We start from the raw sequence: 22157 nt of genomic DNA, 5'->3' as shown, positions 1-22157 counted from the left end.
CTTTGTGGGATGTTGATATGTTATTTTTATTGCTCAATGTTGTTTTGGCTATCCTGGGTTGTTTGTGTTTCCATATGAAATGTAAGATTATTTTTCAATTTCTATGAAAAAGTGCATTGGAATTTAAAAGGGATTATATTGGGTCTGTAGAATGCTTCTGGTAGTATGGCCATTTTCACAATATTAATCTTGCCAGTCCACAGGCACGGTAGGGCTTTCTATATTTTGGTGTCTTCAAATTTCTTTTCAGTTTCTTAAAGTTTTCATTGTGTAGGCCTCTAGCTTCCTTGGTTGGTTTTACGCCAAGATGTTTTAGGTGATTGCTAATGTCATTGTTTCTCTGGTTTCTTTATCTCTGTGCTTGTAATTTGTATGTAGTAAAGATGTTGATTTTTATGCCTCAATTTCATATCTTGCTGCTTTGTTGAATGTGTTTTTTAGGTGTATAAGTTTCCTAGTGAAGTATTTGATTTTATGTATAAAATCATATCATCTGTGAAGAAGGAGACTTTAACTTTCCACTTTCCTATTTGTATCCTCTTTATCTTCTTCAGTTGTCTTGTTGCTCTAACTAAGACTTCAAGTGCTATATTGAACAGAAGGTGAGAGAGTGGACATAACTTACACTGTTCCTGATTTTACTGACAATGTTTTAAAGTTTTCTCTATTTAATAAAGTATTGGCTATAGGCTTGCCTTATATTCCCTATGGTGGTTTGAATATGCTTGGCCCAGGAAGTTGCACTATTAGGAGATGGGGCCTTGTTGGAGTCGGTGTGGCTTGTGGGAGGAAGTGTGTCACTGTGGGGATGGGCACTGAGACCCTCCTCCTAGTTATGTGGGAGACAGTTTGCTCCTCAATTCTTTTTAATGAAGATGTAGAACTCTCAGTTCCTCCAGCACCATGACTGCCTAGACGCTGCTGTGACAGTAATGGACTGAACTCTTAAACTGTAAGCCAGATCCAATTAAATGTTGTTCTTTATAAGAGTTGCCTTGGTCATGGTGTCTGTTCACAGCTGTAAAACCCAAAGTAAGACATTGTCTTTCTTATGCTGAGATAATGTACCTTGTATGCCTAAATTCTCTAGGGTCTTTATCATGAAAGGATGTTGAATTTTGTCCATGGTCTTCTTCTCTGCATCAAATGAGATGATTATGTGGTTTCTGTCCTTGAGCCTATTCATATAGTAGATTAAATTTATTGATCTATGTATGTTGAACCATCCCTACATCTTTGGAATGAAACATACTTGATCTTATTGGTTAATCTTTTTGATGTAGAGATGTCTTGGCGAATAGAATAGAATAGAATAGAATAGAATAGAATAGAATAGAATAGAATGGATCATCCAGGCATAAACGAATACAACTACAGCCACTTATTTTTTTTTTAACAAAACTTTTAAAATAGTACCCAAAACAGAAAGTCTCTTTAACAGATGTTGCTGGGAAAGCTGGATTTTCTGGATGGTGAGATACTCCCAGTGGGTAAAAGTCCCTGCTGTCTGAGTCAATCTCCAGAATCCACAGTAGAAGTGAGTTCCAAATGGTGTTCTCTGACTTCTACGCACACCCTGCATCATCAGAACATGGTCAAAAGAATGGTGAACAATGCCTGGAGGAACTGTGAGAGAGAGTCCAGGAAAAAAGGCAGAGGGCCTTTAACCTCATTCTGTTCCTTGGATTGCTCTTAGAAATTATTTTGTGCCTTCCGTGTTAAACATTTATATTCAGTTTATAAGATTTGTTTATTCTTGTTGGATGTCAGGACATAACTATAGAACCAAATCTAGTGAGAGGGTATGATGAATGCTGTCCTCTGTGTGCTTTGAATCTGGCCATGGCCTTTAGTCTTGCTTTTGTGCCTTCCCAGATATAGTTTATAGTGCATGCCAGGAAATTGTGTTTAATTTATTTTTTTCTGAGGAAGTTCTGGGAAAGAGCTGTTCTGTTAATATTTAGTATGTGCTTACTAAAGTTTATTTACTTGTTTTTCTGATTATTTTCTTTCCCGAACTCAAATGACCTTCCTTGGATCATTGCTTTCTTATATTTATGTCTAAAAGCACACCAAAACTGAAGTACAATTGTCTATATTAGATTGTAGTCCACCCTATTCTTTAAGGTCTTCAACTCTCAGGTATCACAAACAGATCTGCGTAGATCAATAAAAGTCAGTGCTGCATCACTTGTGTGCCCACAAGCACCTATGGTCAAAATAATTAAGACAAAAAAGAAAGAATTGGATCGATTTGCATTCTTCTACATGCTGACCTCCAGTTGAACCAGCACCATTTGTTGAAAATGCTGTTTTTTTTCCTCCTAGTGGATGGTTTTAGCTTCTTTGTCAAAGATTAGGTGACTTTAGGTATGTGGGTTCATATTTGAGTTTCCAATTCTGTTCCATTGATCTACCTGCCTGTACTAATATCATGTGGTTTTAAAATCACTATTGCTCTATACTACGGGTTGAGATTAGGGATGGTGATTCCTTCAGAAGTTCTTTTATTGTTGAGAATAGTTTTCATTATCCTGTTTTTTTTTGTTATTCCAGATGAATTTGAGAATTGTTCTTTCCAATTCTATGAAAATTTGCATTAGAATTTTGATGGTGATTGAATTGAATCTGTAGATTGCTTTTGGTAAAATGGCCATTTTTACTATGTTAATCCTGCCAATACGTGAATATGGGAGATCTTTCTATCTTCTGAGGTCTTCTTCAATTTCCTTTTTAAGGGACTTGAAGTTATTGTCATACATATCTTTAACTTGGTTGGTTAGAGTCACACCAAGGTGTTTTATATTATTTGTGACTATTGTGAAGGGTGTTGTTTCCCTAATTTCTTTCGCATCCCAGTTATTCTTTGTGTAGAGAAAGGCTACTGATTTGTTTGAATTAATTTTATATCCAACCACTTTGCTGAAGTTGTTTATCAGCTGTAGAAGTTCTCTGGTAGAATTTTTTTTAATTTTTATTTTATTTTATTTTTTTTATTAGATATTTTATTTACACTTCAGATGCCATCCCCTTTCCCCATTCCCCCCCTTAGAAAACCCTTATCACTTGCCCCCTTTTTCTTTTTGCACATATACATTTTTTTAAAAATGTTAATCATAGGCGTTATAAGTATGGTATTGCTCAATCAGAGGTGTAACCCACTACCCAACCTAGATATATCAACTATCTTTGACTGGTGGAGATACATGAACATCTGCCTCCCTGTCTCCCCCCTCTTTCTCTCTTTCATCACCTCACTTCTCCTCTCCTTCTCCTCCTCTTCTTACTCCTTCTCTCCCTCTCAGTACTCCTCCCACCTTAGCTCCTCCTACATATCACCCTTCCTGTTAAAATGAAACTTTTCTCTCAAAATACAATTAGAGCATAATTATGCCAGTTTGTACCTGTGAGGTACAAGATAGTCCTCATACCCAGTCCAACATTTTGTTGACTAACCAGAACCTCTGTCGTCTCTCCTAACTATAACACTTAGTTCTGAACCTGGCCTCTGGTAGAATTTTTAAGGTCACTTATGTAAGGTCACTTGACTTCTTCCTTTCCAATTTGTATCTCTTTGACCTTTTTTTGTTGTCTAATTGCTCAAACTAGAACTTCAAGTACTATATTGAATAAATAGAGAGATAGAGAGATAGAGATAGAGATAGAGATAGATAGATAGATAGATAGATAGATAGATAGAGAGTAGCCTTTTCTTGTCCCTGATTTTAGGGGTATTGCTTCAAGTTTCTCTTCATTTAATTTGATGTTTGCTGTTGGTTTGCTATATATTGCTTTTATTATGCTTAGGTATGGGCCTTGAATTCCTGATGTTTCCAAGACTTTTAATATGAAGGGGCGTTGTATTTTGACAGAGGCTTTTTCAGCATCTTATGAGATGATCGTGTGATTTTTTTCTTTGAGTTTGTTTATAAAATGGATTATGTTGATGGATTTTTGTATATTGAACCATCCATGCATCTCTGAGAGGAAGCCTACTTTATCATTGTGAATGATAGATTTGATGTGTTCTTGGATTCAGTTTTTGAGAATTTTATTGAGTATTTTTGCATCAATATTCATAGGTAAAGTTGGTCTGAAGTTCTCTTTTCTGTTGGGTCTTTATGTGGTTTAGGTATCAGAGTAACTGTGGCTTCATACAATGAATTGGGTAGTATTCCTTCTGTTTCTGTTTTGTGGAATAGTTGGAGAAGTATTGGTATTAGGACTTCTTTGAAGGTCTGATAGAATTCTGCACTAAAACCATCTGGCCCTGGGATTTTTTGGTTGGGAGAGTTTTAACAACTTCTTCTATTTCCTTAGGGGTTATGGGACTGTTTAGATAATTTATCTGATACTGATTTAACTTTGATACATGGTATCTGTCTAGAAATTATCCATCTTATCTAGATTTTCCAGTTTTGTTGAGTGTAGTCTTTTATAGTAGGATCTGATGATCTTTTGAGTGTCCTCAGTTTCTGTTATGTCTCCCTTTTCATTTCTGATTTTGGTAATTTGGATAGTGTCTCTTGCCCTTTAGTTAGTTTGGCCAAGGGTTTATCTATCTTGTTTATTTTTTAGAGAACCAGCTCTTACTTTTGTCAGTTATTTGTATTTTTCGCTTTGTTTCTAATTGATTGATTTCCTTCCTGAGTTTATTTCCTGCTGTCTATTCCGTTTGGAGTCTCTCCGATTTCTTTATGAGATTACATAGAGCTAGGAATGTTCCTCTCATCACTGCTTTCATTGTGTCCCATAAGTTTGGTTATGCTGTGCCTTCATTTTTGTTAAATTCTAGAAAGTCTTTAACTTTTCTTTATTTCTTCCCTGACCAAGTTATTATTGAGTAGAGAGTTGTTCTGTTTCCATGAGTATGTGTCTTTCTGTTGTTTTCATTGTTATTGAAAACAAGCCTTTGTCTATGGTCATGAGATAGAATGGGATTATTTCAATCTCCTTGTATCTGTTGAGGCTTATTTTGTGTCCTATTATATGGCTGCTGAGAATAAGGCATATGTTGGGCCTAACACAAGGTCTAATCTCCATTTCACCTCCACCCTTCAGTCATGTACACAGGTGAACAGGCCCTAGAGAGATTTACATACTAATGAGGTACCTGAAGGCCAGAGGTGGAGCCAATTAAACATTCCTCCCCAGCCCCTCCCCCCTTCTCCCCTCCCCTTTTAACTCAGGTCGATCCTGGGTTTGAGGGGGTATGCATCCAGATCCATCCACGATCCGCCATGTGAATAAACCAGTTTTGGAAACCCAAGGGCTTCCTCGTGTGTTGGGGCTGCGCCGCTATGAGGAACTGTGAGGAGCCAGGGAGAGACTTTTAGTTAATGAACAGCCGGGTCCAACTTCCAGCTGGAGAAACCCAGAGCGTTCCCAGCCGACTATCCACAGCATGGCAGGAGGAACCGCGGGATCCCCAAGCCTTTTTTTCCCCCACAGGCATATTCCTTTTTTTTTTTTTTTAAGGATGAAGTTTTGTAGATATCTATTAAATCCATTTGGTTCATAACTTTTGTTAGTTTCACTGTGTCTCTGTTTAGTTTCTGTTTCTAAGACCCGCCCATTGGTGAGAGTTGAGTGTTAAAGTCTTCCACTATTATTGTATAAGGTCCAATGTGTGTTTTCAGCTTTAGTAATGTTTCTTTTACAAATGTGAGAGCCCTTGAATTTGGGGCATAGATGTTCAGGATTGAGAGTTTGTCTTGGTGGATTTTTCCTTTGATGAGAATGAAGTGTCCTACCCCATCTTTTTGGATAACTTTTGGTTGAAAGTCTATTTTATTGGATATTAGAATGGCTACTCCAGCATGTTTTGGGGGGTCATTTCCTTGGATTTTTTCCAATGTTCAGTCCTGACAATGTACATATAAGTAGCATTATGTAGACCAAGTAGGTTCTATTTAGGAATATATATATATATATATATATATATATATATGTGTGTGTGTGTGTGTGTGTGTGTGTGTGTGTGTGTGTGTGTACATATACATATGTGAATGTAATAACAACATGAAAATGGAGGCCATAAATTTGAAGAGAAACAAGGAGGAGCATATGGGAAACTTTGAAGAAAGGAAAGGGAGAAATGTTGTGATTATAGTCTCAAAAATAAAGAAAAAGTAAAACATTGTTTTGTTTAACATTCCTCTTGTCATCATTTACTAGAGACTAGAAGCTTAAATCACAGAATCCTATTTTTCCATAGTGCCAGGACCACACTAGAAAACTCAGCGTCAGCAGAACCCTGTTGCATGTGACGTCTGCAGGCAAGCATCCTTTGTTGTCTTTTCTCACTCACGCACACACTGATGTGCAGGCTGTAGACAGGCCACTGCAGGTTGTGCCTTGGACCCCACTTAGTTTCTTTGCTGTGTATCTGTATCTCTTCTGTAGAGCTCACACTAATGCTTTTATTGTAACTGGCAAACATCTATGTTCAAAAGACTCATATTCCCAAACAAGATCACACTCCTCCAGGCACTGGCCCTGTAACACATGTTGGGGGCCCTAGTACAGATCATACCTGAATGGAAACAGGGTTCTGAGTAGATCATGAAGAAATAAATAGAGCTAAAACCGAGGGTTTGTGTTGGAAACTTGTGGGTAGAAGACTTAAATGTGGGCATTTGGATTACTTTGTGTGGAGATTAGAGGGTAAGATCAGCATTTAAACAATAGCAGGTGCATAGCATAAGTGTGGTTTAAAGATTACTGCTCCTGAGAGAAGGCAGAACCTAAGGAGTAGGGCTCGGCCGGAGGCCACTAGGAAGAGCCCTTGGAAGATAACTCTTAGAGGACTCCTTGCTATTTTTTTCCCAAGCTGATTATTATAAAAGCCTGAGTTTAACCCCATCCAGCTTCTTTGCTGGTTGGCTGTAGCTGTGACTGCCTTTCCTGACACACACACTCCAAACACTGTCATCTACAAATCATTCTCTGTGATGTTCTCATCAGAAGTGAGTGAACACAGGTACCATCCCCTTATTAAGCCTCCAAAACTGACAACTTAATAAATCCTCATTCTCAAGTTATCTGTGTCTGGCATTCTGATATAGTGATGCAAAGCCCACCAATACAGGGACCTTTCAGCATGAGTAAGCTGGTGGCTGGCTGTTTTAGGACTGGACATCCCTGAGGAAACAGTTCAGGTGGGTCCCACTGAAATGTTGAGAGCAGCAAGGTCTCTTCTATGGCTGTATTGGGACATAGATTCCAGGCTGGTGATGAGGATGACCCCTGTGTCAAACTTGGCATGTGAAAATTAGGAAGAGGAATCTAACAAAGGAGAAAAGAAACAAGTGAGCATGAAAGAGAAGGTCAGTGCGGAATCACAAAGTGCTTTGTAAATGCTACTGATCCTGTCCAAACACCTGTTGAAATCCAAGTTACAACCAAATGACACTAAGGAACTCGATAGATAAAGCCTGTGAGAGGTTCAGTCACTTGTCAGATATGCAGATTACAGAATGGCCAAGGATCACTCTTCCCAGTATGGCTGTGTGTTGCTTCCTCCATGGACAAGGAGGACACATGGGTTTAACCTCCATCTCAGGGATACCAGCCTCACATAGCTGCAGCATTATACAGCATTATAGTGTAGCTTTTCCTCATTTTTTTTTCTACATTGTGGTCTCTTCTCCTGTCTCCTTTTGGTGATGCCAAGCGTCCTGTCCTGCAGACACTGATGATAACCTGGACTGACCTTTCACTGCTCTTGGTGTAAATTTGCTGTACAACTTTTGCTTGTCTTTCTGACATGCTTAATATTTGAATTCCTTGCTGTTAAGGGCTCCTCATCGAAGGCTAGGGCTGGGATAATATAATAATTCTTTTTTAAAATATGGACCTTACTTTTTATTGGTTATTTTATTTATTTACATTTCAAATGTTATCCTCCTTCCTGTTTTCCCCTCCTCAAACTCCCTAATCCACCCCCTGCCCCTGCCTCTATAAGGGTGCTCCCCTACCTACCCACCCACTCCCACCTCACTGCCCTAGCATTCCCCTACACTGGGAAAATGAGCCTCCACAGGACCAAGGGCCTCCCCTCCTACTGATGCCAGATAAGGCCATTCTCTGCTACATGTGCAGCTGGAGCCATGAGTCCCCACATGTGTATTCTTTGGTTGGTTATTTAGTCCCTGGGACCTCTGGGGGGGGGGGTCTGGTTGGTTGATATTGTTGTTCTTCCTATGGGGTTGCAACCCCCTTCAGTCCTTCCCCTAACTCCTCCATTGGGGTCCCTGTGCTCAGTCAGATGGTTGGCTGTAAGCATCTGCCACTGTATTGGTCAGGCTCTGGCAGAGTCTCTCAGGAGACAGCTATACCAGGCTCCTGTCAGCAAGTGCTTCTTGGCATCAACAATAGTGTCTGGGTTTGGTGTCTGCAGATGGGATGGATCCCTAGGAGAGGCAGTTTCTGGATGACCTTTCTTTCAGTCTCTGCTCCACTCTTTGTCCCTGCATTTCCTTTAGACATGAGCAATTCTGGGTTAATATTTTTGAGATGAGTGGGTGGCCTCATCCCTTAACCAAGGGCCATGCCTAACCTCTGGATATGGTCTCTACATGTTCTCTCTCCCCTTTGTTGGGTATTTCAGCTAATGTCATCCCCGTTGGGTCCTGGGATCCTCTTCTTTCTTGGCATCTGGGACTTTCTAGTGGTTACAATATCCAATATATACAAAGAACTTAAGAAGTTAGATTCCAGAGAGCCAAATAACCCTATTTAAAAATGGAGTACAGAGCTAAACAAAGAATTCTCAACTGAGGAGTCTTAAATGGCCGAGAAACACCTAAAGAAATGTTCAACATCCTTAATCATCAGGGAAATGCAAAGAGATTCCACATCACACCAGTCAGAATGGTTAGTATAAAAAAACTAAGAAAATTTGACATAGTATTACCTGAGGACCCAGTTATACTACTCCTGGGCATAACCCAGAAGAAGCTCCAACATATAATAAGTATACATGCTCCACTATATTCATAGCAGCTTTATTTATAATAGCCAGAAGTTGGAAACAACCCAGATGTCCCTCAACATTAAGAAGGGATACAGAAAATGTGGTACATTTACACAATGAAGTACTACTCAACTATTAAAAACAATGACTTCATGAAATTCACAGGCAAATGGATAGAACTAGAAAATACCATCCTGAGTGAGGTAACCTAGTCACAAAAGAACACATAAAATGTGTACTTACTAATAAGTGAATATTAGGAAAAAAAGCTCAAAATACCCATGATACAACTCATAGACCATATGAAACTCAAGAAGAAGACTGAGATATGGATGCTTCAGTCCTACTTAGAAGGGGAAACAAAATAACCATGAGAAATAGGGAGGGAGGGCTCTGGAAGGGAGAGAGAAGAGGGAGGGAAAAGGGGGCAGGATCAGGTGTGGGAGGAGACAGGGACAAGTATAGAGGGTCAGGTAAATGAACAGTCGTGTGTAGCAGTGGGGGATGGGGATGGGGGTAGCAACTAGAATGTAACAATTCTTATAAAAGCTGGTGTTGATAAGAATAAAACTAATGGTAGTTCCCTGGGAGAATCAGCTATGCAGAAAATTGAGTCTTCCATAGAACCTATTACTTTTTAAAAATTAATTTATTTATTTACATCCCAAGTGCTTTTCTCCCTCCAGGTCTCTCCCTTCTAGAGTCCCTCCTCTTGTCCCCCCTCCCATTTTCCAATGAGAAGGTTGGGCCCTCCTGGCTATCCCCCCACCCTGGCACATCAATCCTGGCCAGATTAGGTGTATTCTCTCCCTCTTAGGCCAGACAAGGCAGCCATGGTGACTGAGCCGCCTGTTGACTAGGTATGTGTGTGTCTTTCCATATTGTGTATGTTCTTTGGTTGGTGGCTCAGCTTATTTACCACTACTCCTTTTTATTGTTCCAAAGGCCAATGTCACTCTTTTCCAGTTACTCACACTATTAGTGGATTAGCTAACTTTTTCTCATTGCTTTGACAAAATAGCTGACAGAAGCAATGTAACAGAGGTTTTGGGTTTGACTAGCAGTTGATGGTACAGTTCATCATGGCAGAATACACGTGATAGAAGTGCCACATAGACACATGGCATCCATATTAGAGATCAATGAATGTTCACACTCACTTCACCTTTTTTAAAAAAAAATATAGTCTGGAACTCTAGCCCATGGAATAGTGATGTTCCATAGTTAGGGCAGGTCTTCCCACCTTAACTAATGTAATCTAGATAATTACTCACTGACTACCAAGAGTCTTGTCTCTTTCATGATTCTGGTTCCTGTTAAGTCAACAATCAATATTAGTCATCACAAGTGGGTAATTAATAACTTATTCTTAGCATCTTCTCCATCCCTCAATTCATTGTCATGTTCCATTCTTCAAAATCTTCTACATATCATGCCCCAACCTTTCCTCATCAAACAAAAATGACATGTCACTATGCCGCCTGAACTTAGGCTCCCTGATTACTCCTCATTCTATCTGAAACTTGTTCAGGTAGTACTTAGTTCTAGCCCAATTTCTTAGTGTGTATAACTAATCCCATCTCCAGTCTACGTATCTGCGTAGTGGCATATCTTTCTGACTTCTGATCACACTTTAATTTCTGTAATGTAGTGTGATCAATTTTGTGTGTCTGGCCCTCTAAAGGATCCCCAGTGGCTAGTCAATTGGCTCTTTGAGAATGCTTAACCAGTGGTGAACAGTTTGACCTTATGATCCTTAGTGTTGGTTGCCGCTTGGACTTGGAACAGTAGAGGACATGAAAAGCCAGCAGAGGCTCAGAGAAAGGGGTGTAGAGTCCAGGAGGCAGGAGAGTAGGGTGAGAGAGTAGGGTTAGATAAGAGAGTTGGTACAGGAAGAAAGAAGGCTGAGTAGGGCTGGAGAAGAGAAGAAACTGAGCAGACTGAAAATGAGTTATGTTGAGCCAGGAGACGTTGAGTTGAGCCAAAGACGATGTTAGGATGCCAGAGTCCAGCTCCAGGTGAGGGTCAGGGCCTGATGCAGGTAGATGCAAGAGTAGCTAGGGAGGACTCAGACATGGGACATCTCTTTGTTTCATTTCATGAGAGATGGGACAGAGAGGAAGCACATCTCGGCGTGGCTTGACCTACTCTGCCAATCTATGTCTCTCACAGGCTTTATATACAAAACATTTCTTAAAAAATTTTAAATCATTTATTACATAATTTCTTAGGGTACAATCTTTCTTGATGATATAAGAGAAACAAAGCAAGCAAACAGCAAATTTTATGAAAACTAAAAATTAACATGATAGAAATCAATTTTAACTCAAAGTCTTTTTCCTTAAAATTGGTGTGGTAAAGCCTTGCAGTTATAGAAATGTTAGGCAGGATGACTCTATTTAACTTTGACTAGTTAATAAATCAGAAGTTCTTTTCTTTCTTTTTTTTTTTTATTATTGTTTAATGTATTTAATAGCAAACTTACAGGAACAGCACAGAAGACAGATGACATTAATAAAAACATGTACTTGCATGTAGGACAACTCAGTTAGAAAAGTATAGTGATGGATGGAATCTACTGTATGATAAAAATGCTACAAACACCATTTAGTTGCCGTCAATAAGAAATTTAATTATTTAAAAAAAATCCAAATGCTGGCATTGTCCAGAAAATTTTAACAGGTTTATTTATAATTGTTATAAAGTTGAACTGTTGAAATGTGTTCACTGAAACATTTTGCTTGCATTAATGCTTTACATCTTGCATTTGTATTAAAAATTCACACACAAATGAACGTGGAGAAACTGTCAATACCTGATTTTGTTCCCTGTTTCCACTCGCAATCATATATTTAGGTACCCTTGACCCCATGGAAAAAATATCTAACATTCAGAACTACTGATAACAGGAAGAAGAGGAAAAAAATTTTTTTTGAGAATGAAATGTTTCACCTCATAGTGGACTCTTAAGCATGCTCTCCGCGTATGCGGTGAGCTAGCTGGATATCTTTTGGCATAATTGTTACACGTTTGGCATGGATAGCACACAGGTTGGTATCTTCAAAAAGGCCAACCAGATAGGCATCACTTGCCTCCTGCAAAACACCAATAGCTGCACTCTGGAAGCGCAGATCTGTTTTGAAGTCCTGAGCAATTTCTTGCACCAGATGCTGAAAGGGGAACTTGCGAATCAGAAGTTCAGTGGACTTCTGATAGCGCCTGATTTCACGGAGTGCCACAGTACCAGGCCAGTAACGATGAGGTTTTCTTCACCCCTCCAGTAGAGGACACACTCTTGCGAGCGGCTTTTGTAGCCAGTTGTTTCCTGGGTGCTTTACCACCGGTGGATTTGCCGGCAGTGTCTGCTTTGTACGAGCCATGGTATGGGCACCTCCTTACTTATCCCCCTTCTCCTTCAAGCAAGAGGTGGCGCTGGTGTTAGAGAGTGGCGGCAGCACAGAGAAGGCTGCGAACACCACACGTTATTTTCTACTACCTGTTATCTCAAGCCTATCCTGTAGTGTTTTATTACCCTGAATATTTATTATTTCTATAGAAGTTCAATCCCTCAGTCTTTTGTTTAATTCTCTCCTTTTCTCCTCCAATTTTCTTTTGTAGTTAACATAGACCACCATCCTTTCCATCGACTTGAATTGTATAGCCCTTTTGGCAGTATACAAGCATTGCTTAAACAAGGGCAATCTTCTTTATTTTTCTATACTATCAGAAAAAGTCCTGATCTGACAAGCCTGCTTAGGAAGCCAGGCAGTTCACTGAGCCAAAATGTTTTTGTGTGTCTTTGTCATAAACCTTTTATTTCAATATGATCTCTATCTTTATTATAATCCGATAAAGGGTAGAGAAATATTAGGATTCTAAAAATTGCTTGCTTTGCCTTCAGGAGGATACCAAGGTTTGTCATTAATTGTATAATAAAAATTGTTTTCTGTCCATACTAGTTCCACACTTCTGAGGTTGGACATACATAACATACATAGAAAGAATGACATGAAAACCTAATGATTCAGTTATGGTGTGTCAGCTCCTGGAATTTTTCTAAGTTTTTCTTCTTTAATGGTTTTTCTCAGATCCTGAGTCACATGCTTATTAATATTACTTAGGTAATGGGTTCTGGGTCTACAACCACCAGCACACCATGCACCACCCCACCCCTACTGCCCTGCCTGCCCTAGAGACACATAGGTGAGATACCTCCACACCTCTGACCCAATACTCCCATCTGCAAGGACATCAGCAAGCCCATCAGCCTGGAGCTCCACTGTCCTTCCAGTGGATGCCCGAACCACCAGCAATGGCAGAGCAGTACACCCTGCCCACCACCCTGCCCACCTCCCAAGAGAGTGGGTCTAACACAACATACACTCAGCTCCACCTGCCTCTCAGAAGGCCTGCCCCAATGTGAGGCACTCAGGCCAACCAAACCAGAGACAACTAAATGGCAAAAGGCAAGCACAAAAAACATAACCAACAGAAACAAATACAATATGCCATCATCAGAACCCAGTGTTACTACTACAGCAAGCCCTGGATATCCTAACACACCTGAAGAGCAAGACTTTAACCTTAAATCCCATATTATAGAGGCCTTTAAAGAGAATACACATAATTCCCTTAAATAAATACAGAAAAACATGATCAAACAGGTAGAAGCCAAAGAGGAAACAAATAAGTTCCTTAAAGAAAGCCAAGAAAATACAACCAATCAGGCAAGGGAAATGAATAAAACTGCCCAAGACCTAAAAATGGAAATTGAAGCAATAAAGAAAGTAAAAAATGGAGGCAAACCTGGAGATGGAAAAATTAGGAAAGAAAACAGGAACTACAGACACAAACATCATGAACAGAATACAGGAGATAGAAGAAAAAAATACCATAAAATGAATACATCAAGCAAAGAAAATGCCAAATGTAAAAAGTTTCTAACTTAAAAGATCCAGGAAATTTGGACACAATGAAAAGACCAAACCTAAGAATAATAGAAATAGAAGAGGGTAAAGATTCCCAGTTCAAAGGGCCAGAAAACATCTTCAACAAAAACACTGAAGAAACTCCCCTAACCTACAGAAAGAGATTGCTATAAATGTACACCAAAAAGATTAGACCAGAAAAAAAATCCTCCTGCCACATAATCAAAGCACTAAATGTACAGAACAAAGAAAGAATATTACAAGCTGCAAGGCAAAAATACCAAGTAACATATAAAGGCAGACATATGAGAATTACATGTGAGTTCTCAACAGACACTCTAAAAGCCAGAAGATCCTGGAAAGATGTGTAGGAGACCCTAAGAGACCACAGATGGCAGTCCTGACTTCTATACCCAGCAAAACACTCAATCACCGTAGATGAAGAAACCAAGATATTCCATGTTAAAACCAAATTTAAACAATATCTTTCTACGAATCCATCCCTACACTAGAAGGAAAACTCCAACACAAGGAGGGTAACTATACACAAGAATACACAAAAAATTAATCATCTTATGGCAAAACCCAAAGAAGACACACACACACACACACACACACACACACACAGAGTGAGTGACACATCCAACATAAAAATAACAGGAACTAACAACCACTGGTCATTAATATCTCTATCTCTCAATATCAATAGACTCAATTCCCCAATAAAAAGACACAGGCTAACAGACTGGATACACAAACCGGATCCATCATTCTGTTGCATACAAGAAATAAACTTCAGCAACAAAGATAGACACTACCTCAAAGAAAAGGACTGAAAAGAGGTTTTCCAAGCAAACAGTCCTAAGAAACATTCTGGAGTAGCCATTCTAATATCTAATAAAATAGACTTTCAACCAAAAGTAATCAAAAGAAACGAGAAAGAACTCTTCATACTCAACAAAGGAAGAATCCACCAAAATGAAGTCTCAGTTCTAAACATCTGTGGCCCAAATGCAAGGCTATCCACATTTGTAAAAGAAACTTAAAGCTCAAAGCACACATTGAACCCCACACAATAACAATGGGGACTTCAACACCCCACTCTCACCAATGGACATGTAATTTAAACAGAAAAAAAAAAAAAAACCAGAGAAACAATAAAACTAGCAGAAATTATGAAGCAAATGGACTTAACAGATACCTCCAGAACCTTTCACCCTAAAACAAAAGAATATACCTTCTTCTCAGCACCTCGTGGATTCCTTCTCCAAAATTGACCCTATAATTAGTCACAAAGCAAGCCTCAACAGATACAAGAACTGAAATAAGCACTCGCATTTTGTCAGATCACTATGGATTAAGGCTGGACTTCAACAACAGAAACAACTACTCAGCTATTAAAAATAATGAATTCGAGAAATTCTTAGGTAAATGGATGGAACTAGAAAATATCATCCTGAGTGAGGTAACCCAATCACAAAAGAACACACATGTTATTTACTCACTGATAGGCAGATATTAGCCCAAAAGCTTGAAATAGCCAAGATTCAACTAACTGACCACATGAAGCTCATGAAGAAGGAAGACCAAGTGTGGATGCCTCAGTCCTTCTTGGAAGGAGTGCCAGGATGCTCAAGGGAGCAAATAAGGTGACAAAGTGTGGGACAGAAAGTCAAGGAGGGGCCCTTGGGAGACCACTCTACCTTGATATACATCCCATGTGCAGTCACCAAAGATAGACGCCAATATGGATGTCAGGAAGTGCATGCTGACAGGAGCCTGATGTAGCTGTCTCCTTGGATGTCTGCCAGAGTCTGACATATCCAGAGGCGGATGCTCGCAGCTACCCATTGATCTGATCAAGGGTTCCCAATGGAGAAGTTAGAGAGAAGACTGAAGGAGCTGAAAGTGTTGGTGGCCCCAAGAGGAGAGCAACAGTACCAGCCAACCAGAGCTCCCCAGGGTCTAAACCACCAGCCTGGGAGCACAAAGGGAGTCACCCATGACTTCAGCTGTATACTTAGGGGAGGATGGCCTTGTTGGGCATGGGTGGGAGAGGAGATTCCTGGTCCCATGAAGGCTGAACACCGAGTGGGAAGGAATTCGAGGGTGGGGAGGGGGAGTGGGGGTAGGTGGGGGCACACCCTTGTGGAGGCAGTAGGGGGGATGGGATGGGGGTTCCTGGGTGGTGGGGGGAATGGGGTGAGGGGATAAAGTCTGAAATGTATTTAAAAAAATAAATAACTAAAAACAAAGAAAACTGAACAATTCTCTACTGAATAATAACTTGATCAGGGAAGAAATAAAGACAGAAACTAAAGACTTTCTAGAATTCAATGAAAAAGAAGGCAAAACATACTCAAACTTATGAGATACAAGGAAAGCAGTGATAAGAGGAAAGTTTGTAGCATGTAGTGCTTTCATAAAGGAATTGCAGAGAGTACATACTAACAACATAACAGCATACTTAACAGCTCTAGAACAAAAAGAAGCAAAACATCCAAGAGGAGTAGGAGAATGAAATAGTCAAACTCGGGGCTGAAAACAGTCAATTAGAAACAAACAAACAAACAAACAAAAAACAGTACAAGGAATCAACAAAACCAAGAGCTAGGTCTTTGAGAAAATCAACAAGATAGACAAAGCCTTAGCTAAACTAATGAAAAAGCACAGAGACAATATCAAAATTAGCAAAATTAGAAATGAAAAGGGAAACATGATAACAGAAACTGAGGCAATGCAAAAAATCATTAGGTCTTACTTCAAATGCTTGTACTCCACAAAACTAGAAAATTTAAACTAAATGGATGAGTTTCTAGACAGATACCACACACCAAAGTTAAATCAAGATCAGGTAAACTATCTAAACAGACTCTTGACCCCTAATGAAGCAGAAGCAGTCATTAAAAGAGTGCCCAGCCAGATGGTTTTAGTGCAGAATCTTACCAGATATTCAAAGCTCATTCAGAGAAGAGCTAATTCCAGTACTTCTCAAACTATTACACAAAATAGAAAGAGAGAGAACACTATCTAATTTATTCTATGAGACTACAGTTACCCTGATACCTAAACCATACAAAGACTCAACAAAGAAAGAGAACTTCAGACCAATTTCACTTATGAGCATTGATGTGAAAATACTCACTGAAATTCTTGCAAATGGAATCCGAGAACACATCAAATACATCATTCACTAAGATCAAATAGGCTTCATCCCAGGAATGCAGGGATGGATCAATATACAAAAATCCATCAATGTAATCTACTAAATAAACAAAGACAAAAACCACATGATCGTTAAATGCTGAAAAAGTCTTTAGCAAAACCCAATATCCCTTCATGTTAAAAGTCTTGGAGAGATCAGGAATTTGAGGCACATATCTAAACATAATAAAAGCAAGATACAGCAGGCCAATAGCCAACATCAAATTAAATGGCTCAGGTCTTAAGATCAACAATTAATAAAAAGGACCTCATGTAACTGAAAAGTTTCTGTAAGGCAATGGACACGGTCAACAAGACAACATGGCAGCCTACACATTGGGAAAAGATCTTCATTAGCCCAACAGAGGACTAATATCCAAAATATAAAAAAACTCAAGAAGTTAAACTTCAACAAATCAAGTAAACCAATTTTAAAGCTGGGCACAACAGAGAATTCTCAACAGAAGAACCTTGAATGGCCAAAGGCACTTAAAGAAATGCTCAACATTTTACTCATCAGGTAAATGAAAATGGAAACAACCCTGAGATTCTACCTTACACTCTCAGAATGGCTAAGATTCAAAACTCAAGGGGCAGCACATTCTGCCAAGGATATGGAGAAAGGGAAACACTCCTTCATTGCTGGTAGAGTGCGAACTTGTACAATCACTATGGAAATCAATCTGGTAGTTTCTCAGAAAATTTTAGTTCTGTTTGAAGAAGTAAAGATCCAGCTATTTCACTCCTGGGCATATACCTAAAAGATGATCCATCATACTACAAGGACATGTGCTCCACTATGTTCATAGGAGCCTTATTATTTGTGATAGCCAGAAACTGGAAGCAACCCAGATGTCCCTCAACTGAAGAATAGATACAGAAAACGTGGTTCATTTACACAATTGAATACTATTCAGCTATTAAGAGTGAGTACATCATGAATTTTGCAGGCAAATCGAAGGAACTAGAAAATATCATCATGAGTGAGGTAACTCAGACCAAAAGGACATGCATGGTATGTACTCACTGATAAGTGGATATTAGCCATAATATACAGGATACCCATAATATACCCCACAGATCCAAAGAAGTTAAACAAGAAGGAAGGCTCAGGTAAAGATGCTTAAGTCCCACCTAGAAGGGTAAACAAAATAGCCACAGAAAGCAGAGGGAGGGAGGGAACTGGGGGAAGAGGGGAGGGAGAGGTGAATGAGGAGGCAGTATCAGGTGGGGGGAAAGACAGGAGAGAGGCCCAGAGGACCAGTAAAATTAATGGAAATCTGCAGCTGTTGGGAGGGTGGGGGGAGAGGAAAATCTCTAGGAAGTTCCAGAGACCTGGGATAGGAGGGACTCCCTGGAGTCAATGTAGGTGACCTTAGCTGAGATGCCTAACAATGGAGACAGAGAACCTGAAGAGACCACCTCCTGTAGCTAGACAAGACCCCTAGTGGAAGGATAAGACTCAGAGGATGCAGACTAAACAAGAAAGAAGAGCTGGTTCATGCTCTTCTTATAACAATAGCCCAACTAGGGCCTTGAGACTCACAGAGGAGGTACCGACAATATCCATGGTGGCTAGGTTGCACAAGTAAAAGTACATGGGACTTTGGAGGCCAGTGCTGGACTCCAGTACAATTTTTTTGCTGCAATGTCTGTGAATGCTATGGCATAGAGGGACAGGATTCAGCCAAGCAGGTTCCCAGAACTATTGCAACATGAACCCAGTCACTACTGTCTGGTTGGCACTTGACATTAGCATTGAACAGCTCTGGATCCACTCCTGTGTCTACAAGCCTCTGAGCCAAGGTCATAGTCCAAAACTTCAGTGTCTGGTTTTCAAACTTAACCATCTTAAAGTTTACCCTGTTGACATAAGGGGGCGGAGTGAATGCATTTCTCTCATGGAAGCTTGTCTATTCATCATCCACCCTTTCTATCTTCTAAACTCCAATTTCCTTCATTTATTTTTCAGTTTCTACCTTTGAAACCTTCATTCTTCAGATTTAGGTTCTCTCCACCGTGTGGTAGAGCATTCCTTGTTCAGGACCTGTCTACTCTGTGCTCAGCTCCTTCCATGCTGTACTCTGGTGACTGTTCTGATGACAAATTTGTGCCCTTCACCTTCATAGCAGACATTCTCACAGACACCAGCACCTCTTGGAAAGACATACTGAGATGTCTCTTGTAGACTCTGTATAACCTTGTCTCCTGGGACCTCACTCAGTATCCTTTCTCTGGTGTGGATCCCCCACCCCCAAATAGCTGTGGCACACTGGCTCAGGGTCTCAGGCATCAGTGAGTATGGTGGGTATAAATAACAAGTAGACTATGTCAGAGCACAGCTCTTTTATTGAAATAGGCTACATGACAGAGCTAGACTCAGGAGAGAAGAGGAAAAGGAAAAGGGAGGAAGTATTTCAGCAGAGACAGGAACCTGCTAAGTATGTCAGCTATATTAGCAGACTGCTGGTCACATGATTTCTGAGAAGCCAGTTCTCTGGCAGGGAAACAGAAGTTGAACTGGCTTTATGATTACATGGCCTTTGTCTCTATAGAGTTGAGTAGGCACAATCCTGATTTGGGTAGAGATCAGCCTTACTCCCACCATGCTCTCTGAGAGCTCTCTGGGATGTGGGCAGTGCTCATCTGGCTTGGGAACCCACACTCTGGTACTTCTGTGTGGTCTCTGGTTGCCCACATCTCTCTTCATAAACTCAGGTCTTCTATAAGCCTTACTTTCTGGGATCCATCAGTCTTCCTGGTTGATTCTATCACTAGCCTGAAGTATCTCAAATATGTCATCCCAGAGAGCCCTCCTCTCTGCCACAGGCCTGTGAACCCAAAAGTACTCTGTGGCTTTTCTGCCTTGGTGACTGATAACCACTCTAAACTCAACAGGCCTATAGCTCATGGCATCACCACTTTCCAGAGCCTTTTTTGTGGGTTTTATATGCACTGTTAGTAGGCAGCTCACTCCAGTCATCAGTGTGTGAGGGAGGGGATGGTGGTTGTTCTTCAGAGCATGGCTCAACTTTTTTGATAATCTTATTGTTAGCCTTTACCAATAATAACCTCCCAGGAAATACCTGTGCCATGACCTGAGGTCATCCACTGACCTTTTCTCCATTAACACACACACATACACACACACACACACACACACACACACACACACACATTCTACCCCTACCAATGAACCTGTATGTGATAATCCTTTGTGGTGCTATTTATCTGACAACGCTCTTCATTGTTGAACTCTCTTTTACTCTCTGCAGTCCTAATCCCTTATGATGTAGCACATCTGTGATGAGTTAGTCAGTGAAGTTGTTTCCTGGCTCTAGCTAATGCAGTAAAACTCACCACATCTGCACTTTCCCCTATACTACCTTCCATCTCTGCTTCCATAACACTTCTTATTTTTTAATTATTACTTTTAATTTTAAAAATCATTTCCAGCACAGGACTCATGACCTGAATTCCCTCAAGCTCATAAATGAGTGTTAGATTAGTTAAATATAACCACCATTTCTATAGGGCATCTTCCTGTCCCCTATTCCAAACTGGAGAGGTCCAGCTATAAAATTTGTCCTAGGAGAAGATGCTGACGGTGCAAGAGCTGATTATGCTTCCTGCTGTCATAGAACAGGTGAGATGCATTTACCTTGTGGGGGATTCAAAAATCTCATTGGTGGTTCTATGTTATAACAAGAATTCTAGATAATAAAAAATATTCTGACCAATTCACAAAAGAGAGCAGTTAATATGCATAACTACCCTGGCTATAAATAAAATTCTCCAAAGTATCATTTAGTGGCAGAAAGATACAAAAAAGAGATAAGAGCTACCTAGTGCCGTCTACAGGGCTTGTGTTACCCTTAAGGACACATAGAGAGATGAAAAAGAATGGGGTTCGTGATGGTTGATCTTGACTTTCAATTTGTTGGGATTTAGGATCACCTAAGAGACACACTTGTCAGTTTGTTTGTAAGAACATTTCCAGAAGGGATTAACTGAGCTAAGAAGTCACACCCTCAATGTGGGTGGTACTTTGCAATGGGTGGTCCAGATAAACAGGGGTTCAAAGAAAAAAAGCAGCACGTGTTTCATCTAGCTGTTGCTGTCTCAGTCTCTGTGTCCCTGTGGATAGTTCATCTGAAATGGACACATATGGAAAAAGCGTTTCCCTGAGTCTTTTGTATTCTGCACTGCCTTTTCCCTATTTAGCATATTGCTCACATGCTAGTATGTCTTCACTCTGTTCTTTTTGCTACATTTGAGACTCTCTAAAGCAAGGTTACAGAGTTCATTGAGTTTTATTCAAGTAGCTTATTCTCCACCCCTCCATTTTTTTTTTTTTGCTTTAATCAATTTTACTTAGCTTTTTATATTCTTCTTTTATGAAAATTTCTCAGCAAAATAAGAAACATCACACCTTTTGGCTGGGGCAGACACCTAGCTGATTTGCTCCCATGAAGACACCATATTCTGAGCCATCCTAGAGGAACCACTGCACTCAGAGCAGTGAGTAAGAACCCTCTCCCACTATCCTAAACCTCAGAGCTACAACTGCGAGCCTGGGGCGCTCAGGACCCATCAAGGCTTTGGTTCCTCTGATGTATACTGGGTATAGCCTATAGTTAAATAAAAACCTATGATGACAATATGGCTTGATGGAAAGACGTTCCAAGGCTTGGTTGATACAGGGGCTGATGCGATAATCATCAAACAAAGTGATTGGCCTGCCACCTGGCCTCTGACCCCAACCTTAACCAATCTAAGGGGTATTGGCCAAAGTCAAAACCCACAACAAAGCTCTAAGGTGCTGATGTAGAAACATAAAGAAAGAAATAAAAAATATACAACCTTATGTTATCTTGGGCCTTCCCATTAATCTCTGGAGCCGAGATCTGTTATCCCAGTTGAGATTGATTATGTACAGCCCTAATAAAGTCTGAAGGAAAATCTGCTGCAGATAGATTTTGGCATCCTGATACCAAAAAGAATTTTACAACACTCCTCTGGAAAGACCCATTAATTAGAACCTGGAA

At 40.0% G+C, this 22157-nt stretch overlaps 1 pseudogene; it reads right to left on the bottom strand.

Annotated features, from left to right (window-relative positions):
• Positions 1-11496: 11496 nt before the first annotated feature.
• Positions 11497-15992, bottom strand: LOC143434427 (histone H3.3A-like; annotated as a pseudogene).
• Between the last annotated feature and the right edge of the window lie 6165 nt (positions 15993-22157).

The sequence above is a fragment of the Arvicanthis niloticus genome, chromosome 1, assembly GCF_011762505.2.
Source record: "Arvicanthis niloticus isolate mArvNil1 chromosome 1, mArvNil1.pat.X, whole genome shotgun sequence".
Taxonomy (NCBI): Eukaryota; Metazoa; Chordata; class Mammalia; order Rodentia; family Muridae; genus Arvicanthis; species Arvicanthis niloticus.
Note: the sequence above shows the minus strand (reverse complement) of the source record. Positions and strands in the feature narration are given on the sequence as shown.